Below are 15,431 nucleotides of genomic sequence, written 5' to 3' on the forward strand. Positions count from 1 at the left end.
GGAGTATTTTTGTAACAGGAATATGAAGAGAGGGAAGACAATAATTAGTTAGAAATTGTTTCTTATTAATAGCTTTTAGCATAACATTTTTTTCAAAACACAGAGTTTTTTCTTGTTTCATATTTTTGCCTCAGAGGTTTGGGTTATATCTTTTACGAAAGTTAGTTTTTGTATTTATTTTTAAGTATAGAAACATTTCCTTGATTTCTTGTATTTATAATGTCTACTCCCCAAAATGCCAATATTACAATTTTTAATTTCGGTATGTTAAGTTTTTTAGTATAGATTTCTCATGAAATATATGTTCTAAAAACTTTTTTCCCCCACAATTTACCATTTTTTAAAGTAACAACAAATAAAATGAAGCTAAACTTAAAATAATTTGGAGGAACAAGTGTCTAATAAAAATAGAATAATAAAATGAGAGCTGTCTCAGTTAAAATATCAAGTTCTAAGAAATACATGATAGCTGAATTGCTTGGACTGACTGTAGAAAGGTGACAAATAGTTCTTTAGTTCTTTATCCTGCATTTCTTTGATGTACATTTTATAATACTCGAAGTTTTTAACTTAAGTTCTAGGAACAAAAAATACTGACTACAAATTTTTTCTAAGTTTTTAACCATTGGTATAAATATTCCATCTTTCAGCTAGAATTCTAGATATAAGGAAGGCTGTTAGGACAATATAGATAAACGCGGTGAATTTACATACACAAATAATGCCCAAAATGATCATTACAATACACCACTTGCTATGAAGCTCCCCTCCCCCCGAATAAAACAAAACTGTCAGCCTGACCATTCTCATCATAGGAAGCTTCATTTTGATTATTAAGGCTTTTTGCTTTACTTAAAAATGAATGTATTTAAATTATTTAAGTCCTTTTTCTGTTTGTTTTGGCATGATATTACATTCATTGCCTCTCTGTGACAATGCAACGTTATTGTGTAATAAAAGGAGAGCAGGTTTTTCTGAAAGGCATTAAAGAAATAAAATTGCTGACTCTGTAACTAACAAAGAATCTATCATATAGCTGCTCTGAGGTCCCCCTAAAAATTGAAAGCCAGGAGACATCTTATTGCTTGAAAAATAAAAATTGAATCTTTTTCTTCCCTACACAAACAGAAATATCGGCATGACTATGCTCGGGAATTCCTGCAAAAACTCATTTACTATACATTTTTGCAGAAACCCGAGCATTCCCAAAGAAAAAACTAGAAAAGATTTAGTCTCAAGAATTTGTGTGAACTATTCAATAGTTGTGTCCACATAATTGCTGGACTTTATCCTTCTCTTTCAACTGCACGTGGGTCTTTTCCCCTGTTAAACCTGCCGTATCTTTTTATTACTGCATTTGGAAAAAATAACCAAGTGTCTACTGTCCTGTAGCATACCAAGGAATGGTTTATAGGACCACTTTTATTTGGAGAGAGGGAGTTATCTGTGGTTAGAGGGAAGACTTTGATGCATTATGTGGAAGGAAGTCTTTGTTGTTTAGTTTCTGCTTCACTAATGTTTCATGTTTTGTGGACTAAGCACCTATCAACCTCCAGACTGACTTATTCTACACAGTGTAGTTTGTCACAGGGCTGTTGCATGATTTTTTTTTTCATTCCTTAAAAAAACAAACAACAAACATCTTTTGTTTCATCCTAGTTTATTTGTTTCTTTGACTGCAAAGTAATGATTGACATGCAGATTCTCTTCTTCACGCCCCTCCTTTCATTGCTGAGTATGACATCTCTTGGGAATTATAAATAAAACCTGTGCCAAATCTGCTGCACAGGTGTCTGGAGTACAGCATGCTCAGGTGTCTTGCTGTAAATCCCTGAGAATACGGAGTAAACACCAGCAGGAAAAAAATACTCTCCTTGAAACAATTCTGTGTTTTTAGGGGCCTTCTGAATAAACCCCCCAAAGCCAGTAGCCAGTTATTAAAGATTGTGTAGCTATCTCTCTCTCTTGCTCTCTCTTACCTCTGTTATCGCTTCACCTGTACATCTGTCCATCTATTTCTCATCTCTCTATTTTTACATTTCATTATGCTATGCTTGCTCTCCCGCTCTCTTCTTTTCCTTTCCTGAAGACACATTTCTATCTGGCACAGAAAATAAACTCAGATTGCGGGTAGTTATGTTAATCTAATTCAATCCTCTGTGGGTTAGGAGTGAAATTCTAATAGTGGAGCTGTTGAGGGCTTTTTTGTTAATGGCTTGGGGATTACATTGAGTTAAAGGCTCATTTCCTAATCAAACAGAGAGGGAGAGAGTGACTCCGAATATTTATGAGTCTCCCAGCGCGAGTTAAACATTGAACTCCAAAAGCAGGATTTCAGTGCTGCAGAAAGAGTTAAAACCCCTCAGGGCTGCTATGGGGGGGGGCGGGGGGGAAGGAAACCAGTTAAGCCATCAGCATTTTCAACTGCTGTATAACTTCAGTTTGGTGAGAGAAAATAATCATCTCACAGAGCTAAAATGGAAACTGTAGCGAGATATTTAAAACAAAGTCAAGTGATGCTTCAAAAAGGCTCTTCTTTAGTGAAGCAGGATACACGCAGTGCATGCGCAGCCTAATAGAAACTCCAAATAAATACTCTTCTAAATGAGAAGGATTGGAGGGTGGGCTGCCTTTCTGTTATTAGTGCCTGGAAGACCCGATTTATTTTTTCAATGCATTTTATTTTTGGTTCTACTTAACTCTTGGGTAACCTTTTCTTAAAAAAAGAAAAAAAGAGAGAAAGAAGTATGGATAGGTCGATATCTAAATTGTTCTGCTTCTGTTCTGTAGACTGGTATCTTTTGAGGCATTTTTTTCTGTCCTTCTGTTTAGCTGGACTCTTGTGTCAGATAGTCTAGTTGGAGAACTGTATTCGCTGTCACAGGAATGATTGACCAAATTAATGCCTGATTGCTTTTGTGATGAGTTCATCATACATGCTTGGGTAGACCCTGCTGTTGCTGAAAAAGAGCAGGCCTGCCTGCCTGCAGCAAGCAGAGGACCTCTGTGTTGCTAAGGCCTGGTGTGTTGTGAACTAGCCGGCAGTAGGCTTTTTTGCCCCTAGCTTGGACTTAGAATATCTGTGTGCAGCAGGTGAACTGCACAAAATCCAGACTGTGCCATGATCCTGCCTCTCTTCTGTAAAGAGGTCCTGAAAAGGAACGGCGATAGAAACCTGCTGTCTTCTGACACATGGCCAAGTCATATCTCCATGTTCCTCAGTTTCCCTGCATGTAAAATGATACATGGCTGCTATCAAAAGTACTCCAAGATCTACAGAGAACAGTCTTAATAAATCCCAAATGGCTGGTTCGCCCATGGCAAAAATTGCAAATCAGTGACACGGGTGCATAGCTTGAAAACAAGAGTTTTTTGTTCTGGCAACAAGAGTTACCCCACTTTGCTTTTTTGTTTTTTGTTTTTTTTTTAAATACGTTTGGTACAAGCCACCAACAAGGCTTTCTGATTTTGGTAAGACAAGCAGATAGAAGGCTAGCTTACTCCTAGTATGATATTCAATGGCATTGTCCTACACACTAGGTCTGAATTTGGTCTTGGTGACTCTTGTTGAGATGAAGCTCAAAAGTGGTAAACTTTGGCTAAAAAAGTAAGTTACTGTTTGGTTCTGGAGCATGTGTATTGATGGTCATCCTGTATACACCAAACTTGGTGTGTTTGCTGACATGTCTGTCTGGGTGCAGCACCTTGAGGTAAGAATTGGCACCTTGCCCTAGTTTAAAAATTACTTAAAACTGTGACCTGATGTGAATGCGTGAGGCCCCTTTCTCTTTGTGCTCTGTGCCTGGACCTGCTGAGGAGAGCACCGTCAGCTAGAGTGTACTTTATTAAATGCATTTGAAATACATAATAATTGTGTTCTTTCCCTCTAATAACTGGCACCCACAGCAGATCAGTTTGAGACAGGAGTTTTCTGTGGCTGAGCTGAACACTGTGTAACATTTTTTCCTGCCTTCCTCTCCTTCCCATCCCAGTTTTCTTTCTGTTCACCTCAGCCTTTTCCTCTCCTGCACTATTCTGCTGTGGCCATGGCCTAGCAGTTTATACTTAGACCTCCCCTGCTGACCTTTCAGGCAAAATACTCTTCCTTCTCCTCTTTTTGTCCTTTCCAGTGCTATGCTGAATCCTATGAATGACCTGCTGCTGTTTACCCTGAAGGTGGCTGCATTTCAGTGCAGCTTTGCCTGGCATATATACAGTTTATGAAGAACTGGGGAACTAAAAACTGATTTTCAACTTTTCCACAAGCCACGTAGAAAGCTACTGTGTTCTTGTCCTCCATGCATGCCACAAGTACTTAAAGAATGATTTTATAATAGTGTAGGAATTTCAGGGAAGGAAATACTGCGACTTTTTAAACTTTTAAAGCACACAGTTTAGTTGACATGATGGCTTGAAAGTAATGACAGTTTTAAACTCTCAGGGCTCTTGAAAGTCTCTAGAAAAAGGGCTGTGTCTTTAGGGGAAATTACCTTTTGTAATGGGATAAAACTTGCAACTAGATCTTGTTATTTGGATACTGGAAAGCATATGCCCAGCATGTATGAGAGGGAAGCATAAGTGGCTATTTTTATTCATTAAGAAGTCGCTGCCCTTTCCTTTCCCTCAACCATGTGAGATGTGAATGATCCTGCTCACAAGAGTTTCATGCTGCTCTCAGAATGGATTCTCTCTCTCTTCGTAATTGTGTTTGCTGGATCAGCAGGAAATGTACTCCAGAAGTTCTTGTTTCCCCAGCCTCCTGTGATCACTTCTTTGTAGTAGGCCTGAGCAAATGACCGGTAGCCGTATACTAAAACATAGACATTTCATTGGCATCCCTCTAAAGGTCACAGGACCTAGAGGGTGACTTTCTGGGTGAGAAGAGAGGGTACGTCTGCCACCAGGGCTTCCAGACAGCTTTCTTTTTGTTTGCTTTGTTCTCCATCCTCAGGCCTTTCTTTTCCCACAGGTCTCCTGGGCTTTTTAAAATTGCAGTTACTCTCATTGGCAGCTCTTTCTACTGCTTCCCTTTAAATAAGTTCTTCCCTGTTGCATTGTGTCCCCATGGCCTAGTACAGGGGATTTCAACCTTTCTCTGTTGGTGATGTGAACTCATGTAGATTGGTGAAGAGCTCATGTGAATATGATTTTCTCGGTCATACTTTTTGGACCCACAGTCTGTAGCACTATGAGTATGGCAGCACTCAAGTTATAGCCATTGGCTAATGCTGTCTTTGCATGGGGGAGGGCAGCAAGGATTTTGTGAGTGAAACATAGGCTAGGAAGGGATTCCTTGCATCAGCATCCTCTCTAATGCTTCGCCCAAAAGCCATTCTAGGAGCCTACCCCAAGCCCCACTGCTTTTTGGGTGGAAACTTCTGTGTACAGCTTAAATGTATTCATGGCCAATCTTTATACCAAGCTGTTTGTTTCACTGTTGTTCTTTAATTTTAGCTCTGACGCAGACTCCCTGTTCAGTCTAAGGTGAGTCCCTTCACTGATGTGATGTGTTTTGCCCATCTTAAATGGGGTTCCTGCTTGCCTGTTCTCCATGATCTATGGAGAATTGCATGATCACGGCAAAACGCTTTGTGTTACTGCAGGCTCTGAGTACAGTCCTGTGTTTTGCCTCCGGTAGCCCCTATTCCCTTTTTTACATTGCAGATAATCACATGATTCTTCCATTCTTCCTGAGCTTTTGCCCCATCCCTCCTACCCTCTTTTTGCTATATAGGATTAAACTTCAGTTTTGTGTGTCTCTAAATAGGCTCTACTCTTGTGACTCTCTGTAATGACTGTCCATGCCACCTACTGCCTATGCAGCCCCCTTCTGTGGGTGTCCGCTGGTGCTCTGGGAGCGCGTTATACTCCCTGCACAGAAGTAGTGGGGGATATAGAGAGCTATGGTTTCTTTGGGACCCTTTATCCCGTACAAAGAAATCGGATGCAAGGATGCCTCCATGTGCTCTAAGGGCAGTATATAGACATGTTATTGCTGTGCTGAAGTAATGGGCCATACCTCTCTGCAATACCATGTTCACCTGGCTACATTACTTCCAGCTCTGTAGTCTCTTCTGGCACATAGGCTTATGGAATGCGTGTTTAAGGAGGACAGAATTAATGGGGCTGCTGCTGTGTGTGTGAAGGGTTAAATAATGGGGGATGAGAGCCACAGCTTTTCCTGGGGAATAAGAGCCACAGCTTCTCCTGGGGAATAAGGACTAGCCAGAAGAATTGATCGTCTTGGCTTATTGATCCTTCAGGAAACAGCACTGAAGTGATAATGCTGTTCCTGCCACTTTGAGGCACTTTGTACCAGCAACATCCTCTGTTTATCTAGGATAGTGCGAAGGAAGAGCTGCTCTGTTGCTAGCCCATTCCAGAAAAACCCTGTGCTAGACATGTGTTGAGTTTACCACTTGTCTGTCTGCTCCCAGGGAGAGGTGCACGTGCAGAGAGGTAGCTCAGCAAGTGTTTTTATTTTATAGTGCTTAATGGAGACTGGCTGCAAATGGTAGTTTGAGTTCCTATACTGAGTCTGTATATTCCTGGCAGTGTCTTGGTCTGTAGCATTCTGTGAAGTCTCAGGCTATCGTGTCACAGGGTAACCATCTCTCCCATCCTTTTCCCTCCTTTCCCCTTTCTGGCCAATTGGCAGTCATCCTCCAGTTGGTCTTGCTTGTAAGTTGAAACAGGGTGGTTGAGCACTTTTGGTCTTGTGAGCCCTATGCTAACTTCTAGCCACCTGTGTGATGGGGAGTGGATGATGAAACATCTGACCTGCTTTGCACTGAAGCAAAGTGCAAATGCCTGCCCTGAGAAGTCAGGCATTTCTTTCTGGCCTCAGGGTGGCAGAGGGAGAAACACCCACCTGCTACAGGAGCTGCTGGAGGAGCAGCGCTTTTTGTCTGCTCAGCTACACCACCCTTATAGATGCATGAAACATGTCCAAAGACCACAGCATGCAGAATGTCAGCCCTAAGGATCTGTTGGGTGCTTCTGCAACCATGGGCCTCTGAGGGGCGGGGCGCAATATGTTCCTGCCTGTTTCTGGGCTCTCAGTTGTCCTTGTAGCACAGTGGGCTGGGGAAGCCCTCACACTGTTACCCCTGAGGCACCAGCTGCAATCAGCTGACAAACTGGGCTTGGCTTGGCTCACACCCTTAGCTGGACCATTGCTGATAACTAAAAGATTTGGACTCTCACCTGTAGAAGTAAAAGAGCAGCTTGCTCATCATGCTCCCTATCTCCTTTTCTCTCTGCTTTTTACTTGTACATGCTTTGTACCCTTTCTCTTTCTGGATCTGTTGTGTTTTGAGGAATCTCAGGCAGTCTCTGCAGCTTCCCACAGCCAGGTCAGAGGGCCAGGAAAGCTTGGGACCGTTTAGAGGGTATTGCAAAATCTTGCACAAAGCCAGGGGGGCCAAAAAGCTATTGTGAAATGCTTCTTTATTAAGTCAGGCCAGCTTATATACAGAGATACGCAAATAACTTACAGAGCTATTTAGTTACCCTATATGTTATTTCTGTACTTCATCCTCTTTGATGTTACCAACAACTTTATTGCTGTACTTGATGTTTGACTTTACATCTCCACCATGTGAAAGCAAATTATGAGAAAAATTGCAGTTTTGTTTTAAAAGTAAAAAAGTGTCTAGACCACAAAGTTTCAGGGAACGACTAAAAAACAATGCCAACTATCTTTTTTTTTTTTAAGGGGGTGATAAGAATAACCACCAATGTATCATATAGAATATAATTATTTTGGGCTTTGATCAGTAGTTGAACATTTGAGGCTCACAATACTGGATTTAATATAGTATGCAACACTGTATTATGTAATGTAAAATTATTATCTACTACTTAATAAATCTCATGCTGTGACTGTTCCACTTCTTTTTAACTAGCTCTCAGACTATGGTTATGAGTTGTACTGGGAGCTTTGGCTGTTGCTTCCATTTTGCCCTCGTTGTTTGTATCATGACACATTCCCTACTGCTAGGGCGGCTGCATTTAGCCATGAGACAGCTTCTGTCTGAGCGAGCTTCCAATCTGATTCAAGACAAGAGACTACCAGGGGGTAGAGTCAGTCATGAAGTCTGTGGCTAGAAGAAAGATGAGGGTAACCGAGGTAGGAATGTGTGGTAATGTATTGCTGCAAGTGTGGTTTGTTTGGAGTACAGGTGGCTTTGCTTGCTGTGCACTTAACTAAAAGATAACAAAAAAATAGCATAGGCCTTTATTTTCCTGTGTAAAACCTGCCTAAGTCTTTGCTTTGCAAAATTAGCACCTCCACTTTCTTAGCTAAGGAGAGAGCTCTGCTACATGTTCTCAGTATCTTTATACTTCCATGTGTGTTTTCCCCTTTTTTTCAATGCTGTAGTCCTTTTCTCTTTAAATAAATCAAAGGAAGTATTTTTTCACATAACAATTAAACTGTGGGATTTATTGGCCCCTGCATCATTCAGTGGCAAAGTTATGGATGGATTCAAAAAGATATCAAGGAATTTATGGAATGTGTGGACTCATCAGTGGCAAGTAGACATTATGGTCTAGAGGGAACAGCCTAAGGCACAGGCTGCCAAGATACTGACTGTGAGGTCTGCAAAGGTGCAGCAACGTGAAGAGCAGGGAAAAAATTCTCCTTTCTTGTAGTCTTTCCCTGAGCACGTGTTAGTGGTTGATATCAGAGATAGAATATGGGACTAGGTGACTTCTTAACTTGACCTGGCATAGCTGTCCTCACAGTTTCTCTTGGAACTGGAACCGGCGTTGTCACTCTTTGCAGATAGTTGAGTTACTTGTTTACATGATACTCTGTTACAGACATGCAGCATCTGTATTTTGGAGTACCTGATCTTGCTTACCCTGAATGTTTTTCTGCTGTTATAGGCAGTGTTTCTAAGGCTGTGAAAGTCCCTAGGATAGATAAGCTATGCCACTGTGACAGTAGCAGTGAAGACAAGAATGCAGCCAGGGAGTGAGGCTGAGCTAAGCAGAATTGATGCTTCCCAAATTTATCCTTTCTGATTGGTACTGTGTTCCTTCCCACTGACTGGGTGGCTCTTGTGGTGGAATTTGCAGGGCAGAAGTAGTCCCAAAGGGAAAGAGGCAATGGGTTAGAGGATGCTTTCAGATATTTATGTTTAAGACCAAATTATGCAGCAGCTGTGAGTTTGTTTCAATGTATAACATCCTCTGCCCTGCAATGCATAGGTCTGCAGAAGGTTTAGTCACCTGATGGGTTTTGATTTGGTGGTGTGTTGAGTCAGAGGAGCATTGCATTGCTGTATCACCAGTTGGTGAAGGTTTCTTGAAGTAAATGGGCACTACGTTATAACACCCAGCAGGGCCTTTGCCATGCTGATACTTGTTCCTTGTAACTGACAATGGCTTCTTGCTTCATCTTTCCCATCTGTGAGCGAGGGGGAGTGATGTGCCTGCAGTACCTTCCTTCTGCAGTGGAGCATCTGGGAACACCTTCCCAGGTTTTACCTGACAGAGGAGGCATTTGGACAAGAACAAGATATTTTGCTTTAAGATGAGAGTCCAGTGTGAGAAAGAGGAAGGACCACAAACATTTGTGCACTCTGGTTATATGGAGCAGCCTGCTTCTTGTATGACACCTACCCTGTGAGCCCAGAGTACTGAAAAGTGCTCTGTTATCTGTTGAAAACTGTAACTTGGTGTTTTGGCTTTTTTTCCCCCCAGATTTCATGGGCCTTTCCCAATGCAGCCGTCTGTAAACTTGTAGTTGTAAACCTGTGTAAACTTGGAAGCTGTCTCGTGTAGTTTTGCTATGTATGTCTTCAGTAAAACATGAGTGCCTTGGGGCTTCTGAGCAAATTTACTTTCATGGCCCAGAATTCACCTCTGTAGTGAGAGGACAGCTCTGCATTACCTTTGGGGAGATAGAAGAGGCCAGGCAAGGGGCAACAGTGCCTCCTATCTTGCTTCAAACGTAGATTGTAATCTTTTGCATGTTTCTTCAGTACTTCGCATTGGTAGGTACTGACCCACATGGGAATCAAAACTGAAATCTCTTACGCTGAAGTCCTGATAAGCAATCAGACCTGAAAAACTCGTGACAGGCCTGGAGTGTTGGGGAACCATGCTAGTTTTAGCTCTCCATCCCAGCCAGAAATATTCCCAATTTTCCTTTTTTATTTTGAGCTCATCATTAATGTGGGGCAATTATGTGACTATGAAGACTGATTTGATATTGTACAAACATCTTTTTGTACCATTTTCTATTTAAAAGCGGAGCCAAGCAGGAATTTATGCTGCTGGTTTCCCATTCATCTGGGAACTGCTGCAACTTTGGTAAAGGCACGTTTCTGCGGAGAGAGGACTCGAGCTGCTAATTTGACTGTAGGAGTTTATTTCTGGAATGCAGCCGTGTTTCACCAATGGAGCAGCTGTCCTGGAAACACTTACCACATGGGGTCATTTTCCTCTCTGTGTGTAATCAACAAAGCCAGCCCAGTTAATCTGAATCCTTTTAAGTCTCCTGAACTAGACCACAGGGAGTGCAGAGAGGTCTACAGGACTCTGACCTCCTTCACTTCCTTCTCCTATCATTAGGGAAGAAAAAATACTCCCATGCTTAAATGTCCCTTAAAGGGAAAGCCTATAATCTTTTCTGAGCATGGAAAACTGTTTCTATCAGTATTTGTGGGGAGGTGTTGGTCCTTCATTTTCTATGGATATTTTGTGACAGTAGCTACAACTCTCCTAAGTTTACCAGCTATTCCGGGTTGTGGAATCACAGCAGTCAGAGGTGAGAAAAGCTTCCTGTGTTATTCAATTCTTTTTCTTCTGTTTGATTTGCTTTGCTTGCACAGCTTTCTTCCACCCCTGTTCACTTCTGAGGTGACAGTTCCACAGCTCAGTTCCTTCTGCTACGAAAGAAATTTTCCTGGTTATTCAGTTTAAATTATTTCTTCTTTTCTTTTTTCTCCCTAGTTCTCTCTCATGTTGCCCAGCTCCTTCCTCACTGTTTCCACTCTTCAATACTTTTTGGATGTGAGTCCTGTCTCTAAATCCTCCTTGCTTCCAGTAGGCTCTATGTTTCCCCCCCTCCCCCGCTACAACCTTGCATCAGTCTCTTGAACTGCTCTGTAATCTTTATTGTGGTTCTATTGAGAAGGTTTTACACTTTGAGTTTAGTGATTCCTTTCTTTGTCTTAAACCTGTCTTCTAGGCCAGGGTGCAAGGCCAGTCACAGGTAGCAGTTCTTTGTGGGTAGGAGGATATTCTCTCTCAAGCCTGGAGAAGGCCTTTTTTGAGAGGCTACCGCCTGGCAGGTCCTGCACCTGTGATCTGGGCCAGCCTTGCTGCAGCCCTCATGGGTGCATCACTGGAGCTCTGCAACAGGAGTCTGCATCTGCCAGGATTCAGGGACTGCTTCTTCAGTCAGGTACTTGAAACTGAGAACACAAATTACTCTGATGGCTGCTGTCTCCTCTCTCCCCAGGCGGTGCTAGTGTAGCTTTTCAGATGAGTAAGTATGACTGGGGCTTCCTAAAAATTAACAATGTTGTCAAGGAGTTTTGCCCCTGCAATCAGTTCTTTCAGAAAGTGATTTTTAAAAAAGACACCTCACTGAATTCAGCTAGAACATTTAAGAGCTTAATTTCAGAGTGAAGAAAACTCTAGAAAATACTCACTGGATGTATAGTTTCTTTTTCTTTTTGTAAGTTCTTTGCCTTTCCAGATGAGTGATGGGGTGAACATAATTAGTCCTGGGTCACCCTTATGGAAAGATAGAATCTGGAAGGATGAAAAGGTTGGTGTGATCCCTTTAGAGAAAAGGCAATATAGATTTTCCTTACTGAGAGCCAAGGGGCAGTAAGTTGTAGTAGGAAAGTTTTGTTTTAGAAGCTGAGGCTGAGGTTTGAGAGATGTTGCAGAAAGGACAGGTGATCAGTTTTTAACAACAGCCTGCTATGACACAAATCAGAGAGGGCCTTGGAGAACAGTAGTACATGCCTTTAAGAAGCCTTCAATAGGCAATAAAGTAGTAAATTGACATGTAATGAAGAATAGAAAGATATTTTCCCCAATACTATGACAGAGTCTCTTCTGATGGAACATGGCTATGTTCACTTGAAATTAAATGATGGATTTATTTTATCTGTTAAAACTAGAACAGTGTTTGGTTAGCCAGAGTATGTGAGAAACTGGAAGAACAAGGATATTACTCTCCCATTTATGAGCACGTGTTACGGCAGAGTTCACAGCTTGACTTCAGGCTTCCAGTGCACCCATATTGAAAATGCCTACTGTAGTAGTGAAGGCAAGCCTGGATAGTGAGGCAAACATATTGGGATTGACTGACAAACAGCTCTGTTCACTCATTTTGTAACCATGATGTACTGGATTTATAGTATTTGTTCTCATGAAGCTTGAATAAAATTTCAAAACAATAAAGGAGATCTTTAAAAAAATAAGTCTCATTTTCCTCACCTCCACCCACCCCAAAGATTACTGAATTCAAGACATGAACAGATTTAACTGACTGCTTTTCCTCTTGTTTATGATTCACACACTGCACAGCCCTTGCCGTTAGCCTTTATACATTCTTTATATATGCTTTATACATTCTGGTAGATGAAGCATGTGTCCTCTGGCAAAAATGGGTAGTTTTTCATAGCAAGGTGTCCTGGTTTTGGCTGGGATAGAGTTAATTTTCTTCCTAGTAGCTGGTACAGTGCTGTGTTTTGGATTTAGGATGAGAACAATGTTGATAACACACCGATGTTTTAGTTGTTGCTCAGTAGTGCTTACACTAGTCAAGGACTTTTCAGCTTCCCATGCTCTACCGACTGAGAAGGCTGGAGGTGCACAAGAAGCCGGGAGGGGGCACAGCCAGGACAGCTGACCCAAACTGGCCAAAGGGACATTCCATACCATGTGACGTCATGCTCAGTACATAAACTGGGGAAAGCTGGCTGGGGGGGCTGCTGCTCGGGGACTGGCTGGGCATCGGTTGGCGAGTGGTGAGCAATTGCATCGTGCATCACTTGCTTTGTATATTCTTTTATTATTATTGTTATTATTATTACTATTTTACTTTATTTCAATTATTAAACTGTTTTTATCTCAACCCACAAGTTTTCTCACTTTTTATCTTCCAGTTCTCTCCCCCATCCCACCTGGAGGGGGGCAGAGTGAGCAAGCGGCTGTGTGGTGCTCAGTTGCTGGCTGAGGTTAAACCACGACACAAGGTTACTATAATGTATAAGAAATTGCCTTATAAAAACCATGTATGACTCCTCTTAATTGAAGCTTATTGGGAACAAACAAGGATTGGATAGTAGATACAGCACAAACACTTCTTAGTGAATGGTTTAAGCAGACCAAAGCAGATGCTGTCTTTGCACACATTTGTCTCGCTTTCTACAACTCTTAAAGAACCACAAGGGATCTAAACAGATTTTAAGACAGACCTATACCACTCCCATGCTCTAGGCCTAACTGCATAGCATAGGCCATTAAAATCCACCTAGTAACCGCTGCACTTATCTGGGTAGCTTCTCAACATCAATGTCTTCTAGAGAGACATACAACCTTGATTTAAAGACATTGCTATAGATTATCCAGCATGCCTCGTGGCAAACTGTCCCAATGGCCAGTTCCTGCTGTTTAAAAATGTCTTTATTGCTAAGTGAAATTTGTCTAGTTTTGGATACTAGGAATAGTCTTGTCTTACATCCTTTTAAAGCTAGATTAAAGAACTTTCCACTATTAAATTTTCCCCCACTTACAATTAGATCAGGTCACCCCTTAGCCTATTCTTGGAATTAAATGTATTATGCTTCTCAGATCTCTCACTGGATAGACTTTGTTTCAAGCAGGTATTAGTATGACAGCACCATGCTTTTCAGTTCAGTAATTTATGTCTTTCAATCTCATTCTGTCTCAACCATGTCATCATTTACCTACATGAAAGGGGAAGTTTTCAAAGAAAAATACCCCAGATATGAGTGCTTTTAAGAAACCATTTGACCTTGCTAATGTTTTCACAACTTTCACAACTGCTGTAATGCAGGGGTCATATGTCAGGTACAAGTATTTGTGTACACCTGGACTTGTAGTAATCCTGCTTGTGGTCAGTTTGAATTAAACTAACCTTTTGGCATTTTTAACCCAGATCAGCTCCTCAATCTAAGCTGTACAAACACATGTGTTAATGCAAGGGAGGAGGCAGGACAAATGTGGCTCGGGTGGGAAGGATGGTGGGATCTCCTCTTTCAGCAACAGAGGTGCATTAAAAAGATTCTGCAGCCTATGTAGAGAGACCTCATTTTTCTACAATCCGATTTGTCAAAGCTAAACTCCTAAAAGAAACAAATAGGCAAGAACAGTGTAGTTTTATGCTCTTTGAATGTAACACACGTTATTTGTATCGAATTAAAGGAAAATCTACACTTCTGGGGGGGGAGGAAGAGATGCGATTCTTTAATTGGTAATTTTTAAACAAAACTCTTATACTAAAATCTCCCAGAGAAAGAAACTCAGTAGGCTCTAAAAGCCTTTGGGCTTTGCCCATACTGTATGTGGCAGAATGTAGTTGTGTTGCTCTGGGAAGAATCTGGGGAAGAAATCCTGGCTTGGGTGCTTCTATGTTCATACTTTCTCCACTTTGCGCAGGAATGGATGTTAAGAACAGAGTTACTTCAAGGAAGTTGCGCTCTGAAGGAGAGTGAGTTTCATACGAGGCCAGAACTAGTAGCCTGTTGTTAGGGGCATGAGACGGCCAACCTGACAGGGAGTGGGCTTTCTTCTCTCTTGCAGGATTTTAGAACATTTGATTATTTGTTCTGACGTCCCCCCCTGACCTGCCTGCTGTAATGCCATGAGAAGGCCATCTCCTTTCATCCTTCTCTGCTAGGATATTAAGGCTAGTCAAAATCAGACCTTGTGAATGGTTGTAGTAATGAAGCCCATTCATCAGTCTCAAATGCAGGTGGCCTGTACATCCATAATTTTACCACAAGTTTTATTCCTCTTCTAGTAAATTAGAATTTGATTATCAAGAGAGCAATTGTAAGTGCTTTACCAAAGAATTCCAGAACCAGTTGGTAGATATATTGAGTTGCTTGTACGTTCACTATAGCTGTATCCTTAAAAGAAAATACTTGGATTATGAAATCAAGGTAATGGGGCTTCATGCATCAGAATTGCAGCTGCTGGAGTGAAATATACCCTTCTTTGTACTTTCTCTGAATAATGTGATATGGACAGTCCAAGATTTATGGAAATAGCTCCTCAGCTGGTGTAAAATGGTACAGCTGTGGTGAAACCAAACGAGCTCTGCCACTGTACACCACATTACAAATTGGCCCTTGGTGTCGTTAGGTAGATGTTTCCTTGCTTTTAAGTGGTCAGGTTTTGTATGTGCAATAGGTAACTACAGGGTTGTCAGG

The 15,431-nt window shown here is 41.5% G+C and overlaps 1 protein-coding gene across 4 annotated transcripts in view; it reads left to right on the plus strand.

Moving 5' to 3' along the window:
* The window catches only part of ESRRB (estrogen related receptor beta), a 137,147-nt gene that overhangs the window by 903 nt on the left and 120,813 nt on the right, over positions 1–15,431 (plus strand). The window contains exon 2 of one of the 4 annotated variants that reach the window (XM_076345161.1): positions 5,455–5,484. The exons of the other annotated variants lie outside the window; for them this stretch is intronic. The gene's annotated coding sequence lies outside the window, so the exon portion shown is untranslated. The remainder of the gene's footprint in view (positions 1–5,454; positions 5,485–15,431) is intronic. 4 annotated transcript variants of the gene reach the window in all.

The sequence above is a fragment of the Aptenodytes patagonicus genome, chromosome 7 (genome assembly GCF_965638725.1).
Source record: "Aptenodytes patagonicus chromosome 7, bAptPat1.pri.cur, whole genome shotgun sequence".
NCBI classification, from domain to species: domain Eukaryota; kingdom Metazoa; phylum Chordata; class Aves; order Sphenisciformes; family Spheniscidae; genus Aptenodytes; species Aptenodytes patagonicus.